At 38.2% G+C, this 14,775-nt stretch overlaps 1 protein-coding gene across 3 annotated transcripts in view; it reads left to right on the top strand.

Annotated features, from left to right (window-relative positions):
- Nucleotides 1-14,775, top strand: part of LOC145683994 (nucleolar transcription factor 1-A-like) — a 107,402-nt gene that overhangs the window by 1,794 nt on the left and 90,833 nt on the right. The window lies entirely within an intron of this gene.

The following is a 14,775-nucleotide window of genomic DNA, read 5'->3' as shown; positions in this document are numbered from 1 at the left end:
TTTTTAATAATGAAGTACCATAACATGTGCATGGGAAAATATGAATCTGACAATGCTGCCGTCAATTACGTTTTGCCCTTGTGACCTTGTCTCTGGAATATATTGATAACAGTATTCTTGTTTTACATAATTTAAGATCTGTATTTCCACAGAGCATAGTTCTCAGTTTTACGCGCGCGTGCAACAACTCTGTTTTTTTTGTTTGTTTTTTTTTTAAATATTTATTTACTTCACAATTAACTGTTGTGCAAAATGTAAACATCACGTGTACATCACGAATGTTGTTCACCACGTGAAAGAGTTTGATTTGTGTGGATCGATATTTTATCAATATTCAAACTGAAAGTGGTCATTTCTGCCGCTTGTAGTTTTAGTAAGCTTTGGATGGTAGTCGAATATATTCTTGGGACACTTAGTTGATTTCAGAAAACCGCTTTTCATTACGTATTATTATTTTTATTTTATGGCTATCAATGTTAAAACAGGCAACGTCAATGATTGGAAGGTTCTAGAAGATAAGTTCCCCTCCCCCTTTTAGGTTATTAGCTAGGTTTGTTCGTTTCTGTACCAAAATTTTAATATTTAATTCACATAGTATTGCCGAGCGAGCGTTAGCTAGTGAAGGCGGGTTAGAGCCCTGTAGGGCTCGTTGTTTTCTGTTTTTATTACAACTTAGTAGGAAGGGGGAGCTGTGTTCTAGAACCTTGCCGTCAGTAATTTCTGCCACCTCCGGTTTGATTAAGGGCTACGAGAAAAGATTGTGTCTTTACCTAGAACGCTAAATCTATTCCATAAAGTCGCCTCTCACTATCTTAGTTTTCACTCTGTAAATGAATATTAATGGGCTACCGGAAGTAATAGTGGATTTCTACGACTTGCGGCTGTAGTAAGAAGTTAAGGATGGAGAGGAAGTTTTTTTTTTTTGCGATGCTTAATTGATTACAGAAAGCCGCTTTCCACTATCTATGACCGTTTTTGCTTAATACCGATAAAAAAAAAAAAAAAGGAAATTCTGCCACTTTTGGTTTGAATACCTATTTCATGAACTAGCTCTATTCCTAACTTCTTAACCAAATACATTCGAACTTAATTTGGTTGTGAGCAGTTCTTGTTTTTGTTTCTCGGGAGAACACACAGGCATGGTAAACATACAAAAGAGTTTTGGTGAGGCAAACTCCTTAGGACTTGTCATATGGCTATTTTTTAGGGTTCAGTTTTAAAATTGTGGTCCCGCATAGCGTAGTCCTAACACACTTTCGGTGCAAGCGCTCCTGGGTTCGATTCCCGTGCACTGAGTGAAAAAAGCGTGGAACCTTTTTCAGGCCAGCCACTCGGAGTGAGGTGTAATTCTTTCACACCAGGCAAATGCTGGGGTGGTACCTAACATACGTACCAGTCTGCTTCCTTTCTTCCCTTTCCCCAGATAGTGTGTTCGCCGAGGAACGTCATCCCTCAAATATGACGGACTAAATGGCCATAGATGCCGAAAGCCCAGAAATCTAAATCCTAAAAGTCAGTTTTAAAATTATCCCTTGAAGCTGTTTACATCGTTATCATTCACAGAGTAAGCTTCTTTGAAAAATTTAAAAACCTTCTGAAATGCGTATTCTTTATGCACACATTTTATCTCATTGCCTTTTGACTTCGATTTTATTATGTTTATATATCAGAAAAGTTTGTACTGAAAAATCCTTTAAGAGTCTTCATCCCGGCGAAATTAAAATACCGCTAATTTTACAGTAATTATGTGATATCTTCAAATAGATAAAAGATAATCGAAATGTGGAACAAGAGCGCCCTAGACAATATTATTTTACATGAGAAACCGTTATCACGACACACTTATCTGCTTTCGATTTCGAGCCATTTTGAAAATCGGCATTTATTTTCGCGTTTCTAAACAGCTGAAAACGGAAAGCCGCTAGGTGACATGTGATAACGGTACCTCGGCATAATAATATTGTCTAGGGCGCTCTTGTTTCATATTTCAATTATCTTTTTTATCTATTTGAAGATATCACATAATTACTGTAAAATTAGCGGTATTTTAATTTCGCCGGGATGAAGACTCTTAATTTTGTCGCAACGAACCAGTTAAGGGAACGTGAAAGTTCATTGTTGCAGAAACAACCTCACCGTTGGGAGATACCATGATTCAAACCCCTGCTGTGACTATGATTATCACTCACTTTCGTATGCCTCTGTTGGTTGCCTTAAGAGTTTAGCGTACCTTTTAGTACCAAAGCTATATTACACATGGACCTGCAGCTTACGCCGGCCGTATGTTGATCAGAAGACGTTCATTGTTGTGAGTAATACAAAGAAGCCTCATACCCATATTAACTGGAGCACGCGCTAGCGAGCGGCACGATGGGTCAGTGGTAGAGCGCTTACCTGATGCCTGGGCTGTCCGGTTCGATCCCCGGCCAAGTAAGTCTGTGGTGAACAACATCGTGTCTCGTAATGCTTCCGTTTCCTCCCGCATTTCATTCCACCAATTCTTCCGTCACTTGGGCGTGGGAGGCCCGGGTTCGATTCCCGGCGGGAGCTCATGTGGTTCGGATTCCACGTTAATCAGTAGGTCCACGTCTCATATAGCCTCGCTGCTGAACGGGACGTTAAACTCAAAATCAACTCAACTCTTCCATCACTTGCCTAAATCGTCTCCCTTAGCCAAAAAGGCATAATCTTGGGACGTTAAACTGAAATATTTCATTTTTTCGGACACGTGCTAGGCAGAGGCCCATCCAACGTTGTGACACACACACTGCATTCAGGTCTCTTTTCTCACCATCTCTTCTCTCCCCCCCTGCTCAATATGCGGTCGGCCCTACGATGGGGTCTGTATCGCAATCGAGAATCGAACCCAGGTCTTTCGCGTGTATCGTTCAAAGGAAATTAATTCTTTGTAGGTCAACATAACACAATTACGGCTTTTGGGCTAAAGGAGATGATTAATAGAAATGAATAATCGTCTTCCACCTGGAATCCAACCCGGTACCACGCATCAAAATTACACTTGCTAGACATTAGACCGATGAGGTGGGCTCCATACGGTTCAGCTATATAATTCAGTTATTGTGTTGGACTAAAAGACTAATCAGCCACACATGATTTCCAACTGACATTACACATTATGAGGGGCACGGTGGCTCAGATACAGCTCTTACCTTTGGTGCGTGGGATTCCTGGTTCGATCCTTTATCAAGTAAGTTTGTGATGGACAACAATGTGTCCGTGAGTTTTCTCGAAGTACTCCCATTTCCTCCCACTCTCTGATTCCACCGTCATCCACTTTCTTTAATCCAAGAGGATAATCGTGGGACGAACTGAAAGATTTCATTTTTATTTCATTACACTTCATATCCGCCAGTTTCTCCCATTTCCTACATTCTCATTCCACCAGTTCTTTCATAATTATTCACTCTCATATTTAGCCTAAAATCGTGGGACGTAAAACTAAGTTTTAGCCTTCTTTTATTGTTGGGTGCACGGAGACTGTGATAGACTGCTCACCTCTAGTGCTGACGGTTACTGGTTCGATGTCAGGATTCTTCCGTAGTTTCATTGTACCAGTTTTCTCGTATTCATTTACTTACATTAATCATACATCTCCCTCAGTCTACAGGGCATAAGCATGAGACATAAAACTAAGGATTTCGTTTTCCCATATTTGATGCCGTGGATTGAATATCTGCGAGTATGTTACTAGTTTCTGTGTGTGTTTTATCATACACAATTAACTTTCTCTGTGATGAGGCGAAATAAACTTGGTGGTAGGGGGATGCCTACTTTTGTTTCTCCCCCTCTTTACATGATAGAACTAAATTAAAGGATGAATACTAGAATTTGTTGCTATTCGAAAAGTCGAGTTTCGCGGGCTATATATTTATATGGAGTTTTGAATGTTCGCTCACGGTATTGTTTGGTAAACACTAGAGGGAGGAATAAATAGTAAACAAATGTAGAGCTATAGGCTGACTTATCGAAATATCGATTGTCGATCGATAATATCGATAAGGTTTCTGAATTCGCTGAGCATTGTATATATGTAAATACTTTGGTCATACCATCTGGAGTTAGTTTTAAATTTTCTTCCGAACTTCGGGAGCTGATTCCCGACACCGAAACTGGCAAAAAAGTCCTTTGGAACTTTGGTCAGTGAGGAATACTTCCTATATTGCGTTGTTTTTGAATTACAGCCCTCTGAAGTTCATTATCCCACATTTTCGGCAGGTTGTATCGTCTGCAGGGCCTAAACTGGGACATAAACCAGAAATTTCATTTAATATTGGTGACCCTTGCACCAGAGACGAGCACCCCACTACTGAGCCATCGTAGTCCTCTGTCTATATTTAGTATTTTTGAGATAGTGATTATATAGATAGAGAGTTGATTTTATTGTCAAAGACGTTATTAAGAATTCCTTTGAACTGACTGTCGTACACTGCCCAGAGTTTCTGCATAATTTCGGTTTTTACTTTGTTTTGTATCCTTATGAATACCGAGGTTACAAATGATGCTGCCTCGTACTAACTTCAGCTCCTAGTTAAGACCGTGGTTTGAATCCGGTGAAGTTGGCGAAGTACACAGAGCATCGTGCAAAGTTTTGGGAGTCAAACGAGGTATCTACTGCTTTTTCTGCTATAGAAGGACCATTGTCGTTTACTAGTGTTGAAGGAACGGGCGCTGTCCTAACGCTGCTGGTCTTTCCATTCCGGGTAGGCTATATAGTGGTACAGGATTAACGGCGATAAATTTTTGGCATTCTTTACTATCTTTCACATCCAGGCGCTGAAATTCTTTCTAGTCTATGAAGACCTGATATTTATTCAGCTCTGTGGAATCGTGGTACCCACCTTGCACATGCGTATATCATGTTTGTTGATTTATAGTATGAATGGCAAAATTTTTCCGGAATCAGAAATTAATTTTCCGGATTTCGGAAAAATTCCGGTATTCCGAAATTTCCCGATTTTACTTTCCGGGTTCCGGAAAGTAAAAGTTCCGGAATTGGCTATCCCTAATTTAAAGCGTTCGTTTTCAGCACCGAGGCTGTATAAGATATGAAGCTATATCTTAAAACAGTGGTTCCCAAGCTTTTTCCATGACACACTTTGCTCAACTCCAACAACAACAGGATACACTTGATAATTTTTTTTTATTATTGAAATAATGTAAGTTATGGTGGTGTAAGACTATGTTCGAATGAAGTAGTGATTCCGTGTAGTACTGAACATCATTTCTACAGCTGGAAATAGTCTCAAAATTAATTTTAACTAATTGTTAACCCTTTTAAATTCTTGGCTTTTTCGACGTTTTTCATGAGTCTCAAATAAGCAGCGACAGTGTCATCCCTATTTATCCTAGGATCATGGTTTATACCTCGTTTTTCTCAGAATGGAACAGCCTTTCAAACGGTACCACTTACATGTCCCTATAATATGCCAGAAGGGAATTATTTGAGGGGAAATCGGGATTTTTTTTTTACCAAAAAAAACTTCTTCAAAGTTCGGGACCCCCTGAGGCCCTACCGGGTCTGCGCACAAACCTCCAAAAATTTGGAAAAATACTACGTAGTGTACTAATTACTTGTGACAAATTCGAAATTCCTGTCTTCAATAATAAGGGCGGAAAAATTTTTTACCCATTTTGAGAGAGCATAAAAAAAAAACGCCCAAAATTTCCCTAACATGCATCCTACAAATTTTTAAAAAAATTCTGACACGCCCCTAATGATCGTAAAATTATGGTTCGTACGTCGTTTTCTTCAGAATGGAGTAGCCTTTCAGATGGTATCACCCGCATGTCCCTCGGACATCCCTAAGGAGGGAAAAATTGAGGAAAATAGGGATTTTTGTTGAAAAAATCCCTTTTCCCCCCGTTTGGAGGCCTCTGGCGCGACCCTGGGTAAACATAGAGATCCAGAAATCACTTTCAAAATACTACGTAGTATACTAATTGCTTCTGCCAAATACCAATCTCCTATCTTCAACACTAAGGACGGGAAAAATATTTTCCTCTTCTGCGAATATTCCCAGAATACCCTATATAAATTTCAAAAATTTCTTGACACGTCCCTAATTACCGTAGTATCACGATTCATACACCATTCTCTTCAGAATAGAGCAAGCTTCCAGATTGTATTAACCTCATGTCCCTCGGACGTCCCGATGGAGGGACAAATTGAGTAAATAGGGATTTTTGCCGAAAAATCCCTTTTTTCCGTTTTCGGGCCCTCTGGTGCGGCCCTGGGTAAACATAGAGATCTGGAAATCACTTTCAAAAATAGGCGTAGTGTACTAATTACTTGTGCCAAACACCTATTTCCTATCTTCAATACTAAGGACGAGGCGGGAAAAATATTTGCCTCTTCTGCGAATATTTCCGAAATTTCCCAAGGATACTATACAAACTTAAAAAATTTCCTGACACGTCCCTAATTATCGTAGGATGATGATACATACGTCGTTCTCTTTAGAATAGAGTAGGCTTATAGATGGTATCACCCGCATTGCCCTAGGACGTTCCTAAGGAGGTTACAAGTGAGGAAAATAGGGATTTTTGCAGAAAAAATCCCTTTTCCCCGTTTTGAGGCCCTCTGGCGCGGCCCAGGGTTAACATAAAGATCTGGAAATCACTCTAAAAAATAGTACTTATGGTACTAGTTATTTGTGCCAAATACCAATCTCCTATCTTCAGTACTAAGGGCGGGAAAAATATTTTCCTCTTCTGCGAATATTTCCGAAATTTCCCAAGGATACTATACAAACTTAAAAAATTTCCTGACACGTCCCTAATTATCGTAGGATGATGATTCATACGTCGTTCTCATCAGAATCGAGTAGGCTTTTAGAAAGTACCACTCAAATGTCCCTATCATGTAGCCGAGCGGAGCAAGAATCGCGAAAGCGGGATTTTTGGTCAATAAATATCCCTTTTTTACCCTTTTTGTCCCTTTGACCCCCCTTCTGTGTTGACAAAGAGATCTGAAAAAATTCTCATAAAAACTAATTGGTCTACTGATTGTTTAGGGAAAATGTTAGGATTCTAGGATTAAAGAGAAGCTCACCAAAAAATGTTGAAGTTAGACCTCAGTTAAAAAAGGGAATTTGTAAATTGATGACGTCATACCCCTCTATGTTCTGACGCTCGGAAGCGTATAGACCCTTCCAAGGCTTTCTTGAATGCCTCCTCTCTTGGAAAATAGAAAAAAAACCGGAACTGAATAGCATTCTTAGTTCTCTTTTAATCGAATCTTTAAGACACTACAATATCGGTCGAAAACGACCGAAAAAACTTAAAAGGGTTAAATAATTTATGATTTTGAGATGCAGTTCAAACTACCGTAATGCGCTCAGTGATCTCTCACAAAGAATTGAAATCAGGACCACTTGGAGCAACGGCGTACGAGCTAGCCACTGGACCAGCGGGTAGGTCTGCACTTGCCATATGCAAGGGGGCCGCGGTGGCTCAGTGGTAGAGCGTTCACCTCTGGTGCATGGGGTCCCGGGTTCAAACCCTGCTTCCGCCAAGTGAACTTTGTGGTGGACAAACACCGTGTGCGTGGGTTTTCTCGGGGTTCTCCCGTTTCCTCCCACTTTCTTCATTCCACCATTTTCATTCATTTCTCATAATCACCGTCTCCTTTAGCCTGACCGGCATAGCCGTGGGACGTAAAACTCAAAAATTTCTTTTTTTTCTTTTTTCTTTTTTTTTTTTTTTTTGCCATATGCAAGTATTCGTTAATAGTGATTAAAAGATTGTCAACTAAAATGCGCAGTAGCTATATTCGCTAGTCAGTCAGTAATCACATAGCACAATGCAGGAGTTCCAGGTTAGATTCCTGGTGGGAGCTCATGAGGTTCGATCCTACCTCAAGCTATAGAGCATGTCTCATGGCCTCTGTGCTGATCGGGACAAGCTCCGTATCAACCAACCAATCACATGGTGGAACGTTAATTGTCTTGATTCTCAAACGGACACAATTTCATATTTGTATTTTTATGATATGACTTACCTTGAGCAATACTACAGCTCGTAAGCGAAAGGTGTGCGCATCAGCATTAATAAGCACCAATGCTCTGTGTGCATACAGGTCGTAAAGCCCTCGAAATTCATTTACGTTTTTCGAGAATAAATATCCGTTCACCCTTCAAACTGCGTCTTAACTATAAGTTCGCACTTGACCGACATGCTCTGTGGTATTCTCTTAATATAAGATTCTAATACTTCACCTCCTATTTTCTTTTCTTTTTTTTTTCCTTAACATACCACAATTGTGCACCGAAGTTTAAGAGAAACGGTGATTATGGTAATGATTGAAATGGTAGAATGAAGAAAGAAGGAGGAATCTGAAGAAGCCCCTGAAAGTCCATGATCACGGTGTTTGTCCATCACAAAGCCCAGTTAGATCGAAACCCAGCTCCCACGTACCAGAGGTAGCGCTTTACTACTGAGCTCCGCATCCCTCCCCCCACTATCTGCTTTTATTATTACGGTAAACGCAATAGGAAAAGTATATAACCGCATAGTGCGTATTTTATAATTTTTAACTCTAGCATCGTTCATCTCACCAATACAACTCATGTAAGTAGCATCCAGCGCTATAAATGCAGGTTATGTCCCTTTGTCATCACACCTTGTAAAAGAATGTCACACATGACTTTTATTCTTTCTCAATTGTAATGACACAGGGAGAACTGAAACTAATCGGCAGGAATATGAAGGTGCAACTCTTGTAAATTACCCCATGCTGAAAATGTGAAGAAGACACTCGTCTGCGTCTGTGCAAACGTACGGATAAATGTAAAGGTGCTCTTACGACATAATTATGACGTGAAAGCATTGCGTGTCAATTATTGTCATATATTGATTGAAAAAAAGTACATAACTAAGGTAAAGTTTCTGACCTCCAAATTCATATTCCCTGCATTTCAAATAGGCTGTTTTTCTTTACTAAGTGCATAGAGTCGGGCAATGTTAGCCACCACAATATGCGGAATGAGGCGTGATGTTTAATCGTCAGTTCGCAGAATGTTTCCTTGGGTCATAATGGTAAGGAAACTGAGGAAATCTATAGCCCTACTGCAAAGCAACGATATGTGATGTTACGTGACTGGATAAAAAGCATTTTTTTACTATCCCACACGTGAGCGTATAAAGAAATTGAAGAAAAGCCATGTTTTTCGTGTGTATGTTGATTTGTGCTTGCACAATAAAGGAAATGAGTTCAACCTGAGCAATGTGATGCATTTTCTTTTAGTGACAATGTAGTGTAAGTACAGAGTTTGTGTAGAATATAACATGAAAAAAATGCTGCTTTTTGTAAATGCCATATATAGACTGCGGGGACTCCGTAGTCTGGTGGTTAGAGCGTTGGATTCATGTCCGTGTGGTCCCGGGTTCGATTCTCGGCCGGTGCTTCCCTAATTTTCTACGTCCACCCAGCGTCGTGAGGCAAACTGGGAAATCACGTGAATAAAAGACGTGACGGCTGCTAGATCTAGAAAGCTCCCGATACGCCAGTTAGCGATAGAACGACGCGGCGCGGTGACCACGCGTTCGTCGCTAGGCTGGGCGTAGTTCCACTAATCGCTAACAGATGGCGTGGAGCGGCTCAGGCCCAGAAATTTGGGCTGTTACGCCAAGTCGTTTATAGTGCGTCCAGTAAGAGAACGTCTCTGACAGCTCGCAGTGACATTGCCACTACTCGCGTGTCAAGGTTTTTTTTCGGTGCAACTGTAGTGGCAATTTAATTAATGGTATAAGACAGAGTGATCGTGGTTGTTAATACTGGTATCAAAGTAGGGCTGCAATGTTTTACCGCATGTGGTAAGAAACGTCAGAGACCATCTCTTGTTGGCCGTGCTATAGTATATAGACTGCGCGGGAGAGACAGTATGGGCCTAAGTTAAAAAACAGGTTTTCAGTGGGCAATTTTTAAGGCTATTTTACCAAGCATAAATGTGAATCACTTGTACTAACAGTACCAAGACGCGATTATTCAGTTTACGTTTAGGATTGACTTAAACCAAGTTAATCGGAGGTGGAGCATGACACGTAACTCTCCAATTTTGACTTACCTATCTCATTTTGGCCAATTTAATTTGAATTAAGTTCTTGAGTACGAGGAATATTTTCTAAATTTATTTGCATAATTTCTATATATGTTATTTTCTGGTGTAAAAATAGCTGCCTGATGTAATATTAAGTAGTCAGCAAAAGTCAAAAGGATTTGTCTTTTTACTGGAACTATGTCGTGAATACCGGGTTTGTATCACAAATCAGACCCATGGCGATTCCTTTTTACGTTCTTTCCATTTATGTCTTGTATTGATGTATGGTCATGTTTTTAATATATCCAGAACGTTTTGAGATATCAATTAGATGTTAAAAAAGATAAGTTGTCAGCTCATTAAATGAGAAAGCATAATGGCTTTCATAGTCTCCGTCGACTAAAATTCATCATAACGGATTCTGCTCGGAACAAATTCGTTCTAGAATTAACATCGGCCTTGAAGTATACTTTATTTTTGAACACCAATACAGACGGTGTGTTTGGACCTTTATTATTCCCACTAAGATTTCATAAAGCTACAGTTGACATATACAGTGTATTATATATTATTAAACTGTTGCATTTCAGCTGAAATCTTTTACACTTGATTTTTTTTTTCTGTATAGGAATAACGCACGTCATGCTTCGAAACTTAAGTCATGCAATTTGCGTGCAGTTAACAAACTCCTTATTTAAAATTCCACTTTGTATCTTCTTATCGTGTTATGCTTATGATTTTTGTAATAATTACAGCGGTCCTGGGAACTTAACTACTGCTATTTTTCTTGTTGTTGTTGTTGGGGGGAATCTTTTAATATGTATATGAAGAGACAAGCTTAAGAAGGCAATTTACATTTTACAAAATGTGCTTTGTAACAAAGAATTAAGTTTATTTTGGCTTAATAAGACTGAAGAAATCGATCTCGTATGTAAGAAGATATTTCCGTAAAGTTGTCCCAGTTAGACATCCAATTGTCATTTCATACACAACTTCTCAAAATGAAGTTGTTCCTGTTAAAACATGCAGTAACTTCGTAGCGTAGTGTTTTAGAATATATTCTCAGAGATTCTTTAGAATTCAGTACTTACTACTGTTCTGAAACAAGCGAAAAGAAGACGAAAAAAGAACAATGTCTGTAACCAAGACTTTACAAAGCAGAAGAAGAAAAAAAGTTTGGGGTGTTTAAGTTTTCCTTTGTATTTGTTGTTAAAAAAAAGTAAATAAATAAACGAAGAAGACTAGTTTTAAAATTTTTCTGATTCATCATCAATTTAATTCACATTCTCAAAACCATCGTTCGGCAGATTCGCAGTTTAACCGTAGTGGTGACAATATGATTAACAAAGCTTTCTCAGTACATGCTAGCTTATTCAATACTATACATAATTAGGTAAAGCTGTAGAGAGTATATGAAATGTATATTTGGATATTGCGACCTGTTAAGCGTCAAAACTTATATAGATTCTGACTAGTATTTACTGGAGATGTCATTTTGTTTTCTCCGAACGCAATAGTGCTATTAACTCTGGTCTTCTTTCGCGATACAGTTTAAAGAACGTCACTTAGCAGGCTGAGGAAGGAGCTTAAGTAGAGTTGCCATATTTCTACACTGTAAATAGAGAACGTGAGTTATCCAATAATAATAATAATAATTAACTGAAAGGAGAGTTCTAATCATAGATGCCGTTAAACAGGACAATCCTATATAAATACACAACACGTCCAAAAACTGTAAGCTTATTCTTAAGTGTAGGGTTACCAACTCTGGAAAATTAAAAAAAGAAAAACAGCAGCCTCTCAAAATTCCCTGTGATATAGGTCTATATGTGAAGTATCTGTTCGGACCCATCCATGGGAAAGAAATGTACTATCATGAACAAAAGTGCATTAGCACCTGTATTCTGCATATCCTTAGTACATTCACTAATGAACTTAATAGATACATTGTGCTAAAAATGAGAAACTGAAATCGATATGGATTATTTTATTGTATTTACCAGTAACTGCTACTTCTTTAAAATCACCGAAACAGACGAACAGCCATGTATTAATCCTTACATGACAATTTTGGATTTGGAAAACGAAATTTATTCTTTAAACTTCAGCTACAGGAAATTACTTTAAGAAGTCCTTTTTCACTCACAATAAATGTATAAAATTCCTTACAAGGAGATTTCAAATTTTCGATGATCCAGTCCCGATCATCCTTTTGAAATTATCTAAACAGATGAACAAAATAGATTAATCGTTGATAGATGGTGAAAGGTGACAGTTTTTTGGATTTACACAATGAAAGTTACTTTTTAAATCTGTACTTCGAACTAGATACAGATTTAAAAAAAAAAAACGGTCATAAAGGGGTTGGTAAGGAGTTTGTACGGGTCACCAACTTTAATCAAAATAACAGCAATATTTCCGGCCAGGACCGTGAAAAACCGGTGATTTGTCAACTCTACCAAGGGTCTCTTCACTAATGTCACCTTTTTTTTTTTTTTTTTTTTTTTTGTTAATTTTAGAGAGTAACTTAAACAATGAAGAAGACAAAAAATTTAGAGAAGTGAGCAAGATAATGTCAGCAAAATGTTATTACATAAACTAATAATTGTTTTCAAGACCTTTCGTAAATTGTATAAATTTGGTTGCTGGTTATAATGTTAAATTTCTAGCCAGAGGTTGAAATGAGATGGTATGCCATACCGCCTCTGGTTTTTCAGTGATCAAGACGTACCGTCACTGGAGAGTGGATGATAATCACCTTTAATAAATTCGATTTTATACACAATAGTTGATGAATAGCTTTGCACGTAAAAAAATAAAATTAAAATTCTTATGTAGAAATAATTTCTTAGTTGACAACACCGACACTTTTGTTATTTTTTCCCTATATTTTGTTTTTAAAATGATGTGTCTTCAAAAAAGTTCATCTAGTTCATATATTGATGTGCCATATTAAATTGTTTCTTTCATTTATATATATATGTGTGTGTGTCTTCTTGCCTTAATGCATATAAATGTCATGTTTTGAGCGTGGGCAGATTTACGGGTTGTCAGCTGTGGGAGCGGATCTTCCGGGGGTTTGTCCCCTTAGGTGTGGGGTCCTGGAGTTTTCCCACAGGAAATTGTTAATACAAAAACTCGGTTCTTGAGCATTTTCGTGTATAATTCTCTATAATACAACATAAGGGGATTTTTTTTTCCACAAAATTGTTTGCAGGGGATCAGTCTCCATATCCCCTCCCTCTATAACTACAGAGAAGCACTCCAATAGTTTTCAGTCATTATGTGAATAGAAATGCAATCTTTTATACAACATACCTCACTTATTTCAACATTTAGATAGGCGGTATATCGAATCAAAATCGTAATAAAACATACTATCTCTGCCTTTTTTCCACTTCGAACACTGTTTCTATTTTATAAGAGGACTTTGGAAGCAGTCCTTCACTAAAATAAAATGGGTAGTGAGCCTAGAAAAGCAAGAATACTTTGGCTGTGATCGTGTTTTAAAGAAGTTGAATAAATCCACTACTTTATGGCTTCGAAAGCCAGTTTTATGGAGCCTAATTTAACATTTCAGCAATTTGAAACCTTATATTTTAGAACCTGAAGCTCTGCACAAACTAGACATTATGGTTGAAAGACAAAATTTTTGTTGCTGACTGTATTGTGCTAATGTTTCCCGTATAAAAGCACACCACTCGGGCGATCGGTAGACTCCTGCAGTACTCGAGTGACATGCACGGACACGCATTTCGTGCCGCTCGCTACCTCGCTGTCCTCCCCTCTCCTGGTAGCCGCTCGTTCGCTGTTTGGAGGAACTCATATCGATGTTTTCCCGGCGACCGAGCGAGCCGGCGGAAGGCAAACCGGTGTGATGTGGTACGTCGGAGCCGAGGAAAACCAGAAACGAAGGCGTATTAGATCGCAGTGTTCGTCTCGTGTGATGCAGTGCCAGGACAGGAAATAGTATAGAGGCTGGAAAATCCAACCACCTGCTCGAAACTTGTTTTCGCATTAATCACTGAAACTTTATTTTATAATTATTACTTACTTGAAAGAGATTGTATTTTTGATTTTATACCACATTTCTTCCTTTTATGTGTAATATATATATATATATATATATAGTACACTCATGTCCAAAATGATTGTCACATATCTATAACTCTTCTTGTAAGAATATAATATAATTTGATAATGATTTTGCAGTGTACTTTTAATACGATGTGTATAATCGGGAAATGTATATTTGTGGTAAATTTCGTAGGAAAATAATTGTAAATGCGAAAATTAGAATGAGTAAAACAAAATGTTGCTAAATGTAAAAAAAAGTTTTATTTTCTTTTTATTCTTACTTACTGCTCTTCTAACATGAAATTTGCCACATACATGTCTTTGCCAATTATACACATACTAACATTAGAAGAAATATCGGCGAACTTCTTATCAAATTGTATTCCTACAACAACATATCGGTATTTATAGACATGCGACAATAATTTTGGACATGAGTGTACATCCATATAATATGGACTTTTTTTTATACTGACAAACAGTATGTATATTCGGTACAGAAGTCTCTTCATACCAGACAACTTATTCTCAGTTCCCAGAAAATAGTTTCTACAATATGAAACTAAATGTACGATGCAATACAGTAGGAAAAAAACATTTCCATCACTGTCATGATTGATGACATCCATCTATATTTTTA

This window comes from Thermobia domestica, chromosome 4 (genome assembly GCF_964235325.1).
Source record: "Thermobia domestica chromosome 4, izTheDome1.hap1.1, whole genome shotgun sequence".
NCBI lineage: Eukaryota > Metazoa > Arthropoda > Insecta > Zygentoma > Lepismatidae > Thermobia > Thermobia domestica.
Note: the sequence above shows the minus strand (reverse complement) of the source record. Positions and strands in the feature narration are given on the sequence as shown.